The 7,156-nt window shown below is 41.5% G+C and overlaps 1 pseudogene; it reads left to right on the top strand.

Moving 5' to 3' along the window:
* Nucleotides 1-6,171: 6,171 nt before the first annotated feature.
* On the top strand, nucleotides 6,172-6,893 carry LOC122742360 (annotated as a pseudogene).
* Nucleotides 6,894-7,156: the final 263 nt, after the last annotated feature.

Consider the following 7,156-nt stretch of genomic DNA (forward strand, 5'->3'; position numbering starts at 1 on the left):
AAGATGAGCATGGCTCACCCTGGAGCCCTTCATGAAATGGTGGTATGAAATCACCCCCAAATATATCCTAAGTTGAGTATATCCATGTGTGCTTTCCATTCGTGTATCAGCAAGGTAAAGATCATGTGGTTAAGACATGCCAGTAGGGCAACTAGGCAATGTAGTGGATAAAACACCAGCCCTCGATTCAGGAGAACCTGAGTTCAAATCTGGCCTCAGACATTTGACATTTGCTCTGTGACCCTGGGCAAGTGACTTAACCCTCATTACCCCACAAAAAAAAGAAAAGAAAGAAAGAAAGACATGTCAGTAACTATGCATCATGAAAAAGTCTGTGAGTCCTAAAGATGTCTCTATTTAGTTGTCTACGTAGGGTTCAAAGGAAATGGTGCCCTTGCAAACTTTAAAGCATCATGTTAATGTCAGTGTTATTGACACTGCTTAGAGTGGGAAGGTTAGTAATTTCAGAGTCAATTGCAGGGGCCCAAAAGAAAATGGAGGAGGACAACAGGGCTGATTATCACAAGAAGAATGATTGAGTTCTGCAAATAGAGGATAGAAATATTGACCATGGAGATCCAAAAAGGCAGAAAAAGAAAGTGAGGTCAAGAGCCCAGAACATGGTATTAGGGCAAGGTTCCTGAAACATGTGCATCCAAAATTAGAGAGATAGAGACAGACAGATGGACAGACAGAAAGATGGATGGATAGATTAGACAGAGATAGATAGATAAATAGATAGACAGGTAGATAGACAGACAGATCAATAGAAATAGGGAGGTAGGTCAATCGGTTGGGTAGGTAGGTAGATGACAAAGTATTTCAAGGGGGAAGGCTAATGATAAGGATTCGAAGAAGTCTAGAGGGAATGGAACTGGAAGTGATCATGGCTCACCCTGGGCCCCTTTATGAAATTGTGGTCTGAAATCACCCCTAAATATATCCTAAGTTGAGAACATCATTCCAAGCCACATCTCAGCTGCAGGACTGGGAGGAAGTTGTTTTCCCTCATTGGGCTCCAGTCTCCTCATTTTCCTAGGTGCTTCAGATCCCATCCAGATGGACCTTTTGTGATAAGACTCTTAGATTCTCTTGGGACAGTGGAAAGGGCACAAGACTCAGAGTTAGAAAATTTTCTCATCTACAACTGCTGCTATTTTGGCAAGTCAGAGTTCTGGATTTAGAGACACAACTTCTGGATTAAAATCTTCCCTCTGGGGCAGCTAGGTGGTACAGTGGATAAAGCACCGGCCCTGGATTCAGGAGTACCTGAGTTCAAATCCAGCCTCAGACACTTGACAGTTACTAGCTGTGTGACCCTGAGCAAGTCACTTAACCCTCATTGCCCCACAAAAAAATAATAAATCTTGCCTCTAACATTTACCACTCATGTAAGCTTGACCAAATAACAATCACTATGGTCCTCAGTTTCCTCATCTGTCAAATGATGGAGTTGGATTAGATAGCCTTCAAGGTCCCTTCTAGCATCCCATTTTTCTTTGATTCTATTGATTCAGTGACCCAAAATCCCACTTGGAAACTCTAATGCTTGTTTGTTGGCTACCATACTTCCTTTTGTTCTCTATGATCTTTCTCTGAGGCCAACTCCCCAGTATGACAATTGTTTTCTGTATCAGAAACAGCTTGGAGCTTGGAGCTTGGAGCAAAATAGTGAAAAAGGTCGAAGACTTAAGTTTAAACTAGAGCCTAAGATAACAATAGGGGCAGCTAGGACGTTGTTCAGTGGATAGAGCACTGGCCCTGAAGTTGGGAAGACCTGAGTTCAAATCTCACCTCAGCACTTATTAGCTGTATGACCCTGGGCAAGTCACTTAACCCCAATTTCCTTCAAGATTGGAAACCATCTCCAGTCTTCCTGATGTATATCTTGCCACAGGACCAAGATGGCTCTGGAAGAGTGAGGATGGTGACTTTGCACAGCTCTCCTTCACTTAAATCTAATTTACTTCAAGTCACAACATCACCTCCCACTTCCATTGTCCTCTTGGAGAATGAAGGACAAACAATGACAACAAGGTAACAAAAGAGAGGGAGGGAGAGAAGGAATGAGAGAAGGATGGAGGAATGGAGAGGGAGAGAGAAAGAGACAGCGAAAAACAGCAACAGACTAAGAGAAGACAATTACAGTGACAGAGATAGAAAGCAATTGAGACAGGAGAGAGATGAGGTAGAAGAGGGGACAGAGGGCAGCACAATATAATAAAATCAGGAGAAACAAGAGCTTGGGGAAATCAAATGGGTTGAGGACACAGTGGAATCAAAGGTAAAGAGTTTAGACTCACTAATCTCTTGAATTCTAACTAAATCTGTGAGCTAATGAACCTTCTAATGTGACTCTCCAAACACAGGAGAAACTGCTCTTTCCATCACAGATATACTGTCCTCATCACTTGCCGGGACTTGTAGTCTTTTCAACTTTCTAGAAACTAAAAGGATTTGTGTTCTTCAAGTAAAACCTCCAAAAAACGAGGTCACTTTCCAAACCAGAGAGAAACTGGAGGAAAACTTTAGTGAAAGGTCAGCATGACATTCTGTTCATGGTGATCCAGGTCAGACTACCTGTTCTACTCCTTAATGGGAGAGAGAAAAGGAGAGGGATAGAGAGGGAAGGTCAGGGGAGAGGAGGGGAGGATAGGTGAAGGGAGGAGAAAGGACATCTTGATCCCAATTCTCACCTGGGTCATTCTCAATGTAGTAGGAAGAAATCTGAGACAAGTTTAAATTCTTGCCTTGCAAAGCATATGATTCCCAAAAGGCAAATGAATAATCATAGGTTATAAGATCATAGGATTTTAAAATTAGAAGGTAATTTAGAGGGTCCATGGATACAGAGGCCCAGAGATGGGAAGTGACCTGCCCAAGGTACCAGTTACTGACAAAGCTGAGAAAAGAACCCAGGTGTCCTGGCCCCCAAACCTTTCTATTATACCATACATCCTTTTGGTCCTTCTCAGATGTGGAAACTTTCCAAACATCTAGCAGAGGTGCCTTACCAATCTTTGGATAAATAAAACATTTTAGTATTACCATTTACCTACTTAATCAGCTCTTATAAAAGGCAATTACAGAATAGTTCATGCAAGTCACTTATAATCCCTTAGTTTTGTAGCAGGCTTTAAAATTTTTGGCTCCTTCTCTTGCATAGCCTGACTCCCAAAAAGGGTCATCAATACTCATTGCTTCAATTTCCTCACCTTCCAACCATGTTTCAGACTCTTACTAGATTCTGCCTTCTGACCCAACTACTTGCCTAAAACTGCTCTCTCCAAGGTTACCAATGATGCTTGATGGCAATGGATCCTTTTCATCCACTTGACCTATTTACCAATTAATCATGTTTTGCACCATTGTCCTCTTGGACAGTTTCTCTTCCCTTAGCTCCTGGGACTCTTTTCCCTTCATTTTCTTCTTCCCTGTGATGATGTTTTTTCTGATCTTCTCAGGTGCTACCTTCCTCCTCCCCCAGAATTTCCCTATATTTATTTTGTTATATTTGGGGCAATCTTTCATGTGTACATTATTTCCCACAGCAAAATGCAAGGTCTTTTATTTTTTAAGTTTTTAATTTTTATTTTTGTGGGGCAATGAGGGTGAAGTGACTTCCCAGGGTCACACAGCTAGTAAGTGTCAAGTGTCTGTGGCAGGATTTGAACTCAGGTCCTCCTGAATCCAGGGTTTTATCCACTGCTCTACCTAGCTGCCCCCTCCCACCTTATTTCTTACAATCCCTGTCTTCCCTCAAGGCTCAGAAAAGTCAACTCCTAGAAGACCCACACATGTTCTCCTATGCCAAAAATCTTATATTGAATTATATACATACATATATATATATACACACATAGACAAATATACATGTGTATTGTGTATTGTATAGACCTATATGTATGCATGCTCTTTCTCCCAATTCAATATAAAATCCCTGAAGTCAGGGACTCTTTCATTTCTATATTTCTATTTCTAGTCTCTAGCACAGTTCTTGATACATAGTAAGGGCATAATAAATGCTTTTGAATTGATTATTAACCACTTAAAAGCTTCTTGAAAGGGAGAACTATTTCATTTCTGTATTTTTATCACCAGCACTTAACATAATGCCTTGGATATAGCAGGTGTTTAAAATGAGATGTTTGAAAGGTTGTTGATATCTGTTGTTCACTCAGCAACATAAATGGCTCCTTGGATTTCAAGTCTTCTAAACAAAAGGCTACTTTTCTGCCGATGGAGTTTCTTTGGATTTGTCTTAATTTTCCACTTTGCTCTGATGGGAAAGCTTCAGGATTTAACAAAAAAACTGGAGCTGTTCATTAGACATTTGAGGCTGATTTTTGTCATTTGGAGAGATTATCCATATGATGGGTCCAATCCAGTGGAAAAGTGCATCTAGTTAGGTGATGCATTTCCCAAAGAATAATATCATAATAAATTCAAAATAAATCAACAGAGTGATTTGATCGGCAAGAAAAAAATGTGTGACTCTTGCATTAAGAGAAATATGAGGTTTAGGAATAAGTTGGTGACTGGTCCATTCCACATGTTAGGAAGGGCATCAATAAGCTAGAGATTGTTCCCAAGAAGGTGAATCATACTATTCATTGGTCTCAAGTACATGTCATATGTCGATTAATTGAAGAAGCTGAGGAATTTTAACCTATAAAAGATAAGACTTGGTGAGGGTTATAAAAGCTGCCTTCAATTATTTCAAAGGCTACCAAAGGGCACAAAAGAGGGTTTAGAGTTATTCTATTTCTTCTCACTGGGTTGTTGTTGTTTGTCTTTCATTCTCAAAGAGGACCATGACATTGGGAGATGATGTCATAACTTGCAGTGAATTGGATTTAAGTGAGGCATGGATGTGAAAAGTCCCCAGCCTCACTCTTTTCTCCAGAGATATCTGGGTCCAGTGGCAAGATATATTATCAGGAGGATTAGAGGTTGCCTTGGATATTTAAGACAACTGGGGTTAAGCAACTTGCCCAAGGACACACAGTTAGTGTCAAGTATCTGAGGCCAGATTTGAACTCACGTCTTCCTGATTCCAGTGCCAGTGCTCTATCCACTGTGCCACGTAGCTGCCCCTTTCTCACTGGGTACAAATCAGATCAAGAAGTAGAATTTTGTCATTGTTCAGTCATTTCAGTCATGTCCCACTCTTTGTGACCCTTTGTGGGGTTTTCTTGACAAAGATACTTAGAGTGGTTTGGCATTTCCTTCTCCAGTTCATTTTACAGATGAGTAAACTAAGGCAAACAAGGTTATATGACTTGCTCAGGGTCACACAGCTAATGTCTGAAGACATATTTAAATTCCAGTCTTCCTGATTCCAGGTACAGAGTTCTGTTCACTGAGCCACCTAATTGACCTTTAGAACTTGCCAATGACTAAATTAAGGATTGCCTTAAGGAAAATATATTAAAAATTGAAGTAATAAAAATGTGAAATGGGCTGCCTCAGGAGGTGTTGGGCTGCTCTTGGCACAGGAGAGGACTTGGGGCAAGGATTTCACACCTCTTTTACCTGAACAAGGTTTACCTCTGCAGGACTGACCTACCTGCACCAATTTAATTCTATTCATAAGAATTTCCTGGCACTAGGAATAAAAAGAAAATAATGAAAACATTTCTTGTCTTCAGGGAATGATATTCTAAAGGGAGTGGGTAAGAAATTACATTTTATGGATATTTGAAAATACATAGATAAGAGACAGACAGACAGACATAGGGGAAATAGGTGGTGGGGGTCCTTAGGTATTCCTCTGTAAAGAATTATACTCTTGCACATAGTTCTATTAGAATTAAAATGTTCTTTTATTGGGGCACTAGAGAAAATGACCAAGAGGGGAGTAAAAACCTTAACCTCAAAGGGAAGAGATGGCTTAGAGACATCTTTCTCCTCCCAGAATGGAAGGGAGGCCAAAGCTTTTATAAAGAATAGATGGGGAGTGAAAGGGGGGTGGGGGAGGATCTGGACCAAGCTGGGGTGTCTACGTGTGACTGTGTGTGTGAGAGTGTGTGTCTTGCCTGGTGACCTAAGAGAGGGAGTCCTAGGACATTTGAGGGGAAAGCTCCCTAAACTTTACAACCCACCTTCCCTCCACCCCAGGCCCCTCCCAGTTTCCCCAGTGCCTGCTGCTTCCTGGTCCCAGTCGCAGCCATGGCCGAAGAGCAGACACCGGTCGAGTTGTTCGTCAAGGCCAGCAGTGATGGTGCCAAGATTGGGAACTGCCCCTTCTCTCAAAGACTTTTCATGGTACTCTGACTTAAGGGTGTCACCTTCAATGTCACCACTGTAGACACCAAGAGGAGAACCGAGACAGTAGAGAAGTTGTGTCCTAGAGGTCAGCTCCCATTTTTACTGTATGGCAATGAAGTATACACAGAAACTAACAAGATTGAAGAGTTTCTGGAGAAGGTGCTGAGTCCTCCTAGGTGCCCCAAGTTGGCAGCAAAGAACCCAGAATCTAATGCAGCTGGCCTAGATGTCCTCACCAAATTTTCTGCCTACATAGAGAATTCAAACCCAGCACTCGATGCCAACTTGGAGAAGGGGCTGTTGAAAGCCCTGAAGGTTCTAGACAACTATCTGACATCACCACTTCCTGAGGAGATTGATGAGACAAGTGCAGGAGATGAGGGTGTCTCCCACAGAAAGTTTCTGGATGGTGATGAGCTTACATTGGCCGATTGCAACCTACTGCCCAAGCTTCACATTTTACAGGTTGTATGTAAGACATATAGGAGATTTTCTATCCCAGAAGAATTTGAGGGGTGCAAAGATATCTGCACAATGCTTATGCCAGAGAGGAATTTGCCTCTACCTGTCCAGATGCTGAGGAGATAGAGCTAACCTAAGAGCTCATAGCCAAAGCCCTATAGTAGCCATGGACAGAGCTTCTTTCCTCCCCTCCCCTTCTTCTTTACCAAATGGCTTCATAAGGCTACCCAATGAACACATTTCAAGATGGCTGCTCATCCCAGAATTTTGAAATAAAATACAGAAGGACAGGGAAGGTTGTTGGGAGGCAGGATGGGAAGGAAAATGAATTTGTTTTTTTAAGGGGATAGGATGAAAATATTTCAATAATAAAACCATTAAAATAAAAAAAAGAATAGACAATGGAAAGTTACTTTTGGGGGTA

The sequence above is a fragment of the Dromiciops gliroides genome, chromosome 2 (assembly GCF_019393635.1).
Source record: "Dromiciops gliroides isolate mDroGli1 chromosome 2, mDroGli1.pri, whole genome shotgun sequence".
Taxonomy (NCBI): domain Eukaryota; kingdom Metazoa; phylum Chordata; class Mammalia; order Microbiotheria; family Microbiotheriidae; genus Dromiciops; species Dromiciops gliroides.